The following is a 333-nucleotide window of genomic DNA, read 5'->3' on the forward strand; positions in this document are numbered from 1 at the left end:
GTCCATGATTCTCTCATCATTGCCGTTCCTCGCTTTCCCTCTCCCCTCCTCTCTGACATCAATAAAAATCCATTTCCTTTAAAAAGGGAGGCCACTCCTTTGCCAGGGGTTTCACCGCTGTCATGTCTCCCCCAAAGGTCCCCCCGTCGAGCCCACCCGGGACCTCAGGATGCAGCTTCTTAGGAAATCTGTGCGTGTGAGGGTTCTGTCCGTGACGTACCCAGGACATCAGAAGAAAAGAAAAGAAAGAAAGAAGGAAGGAAGGAAGAAAGGAAAGAAGGAAGGAAGGAAGGAAGGAAGGAAGGAAGGAAGGAAGGAAGGAAGGAAGGAAGG

This window comes from Myotis davidii, unplaced genomic scaffold (assembly GCF_000327345.1).
Source record: "Myotis davidii unplaced genomic scaffold, ASM32734v1 scaffold2863, whole genome shotgun sequence".
Lineage (NCBI taxonomy): Eukaryota > Metazoa > Chordata > Mammalia > Chiroptera > Vespertilionidae > Myotis > Myotis davidii.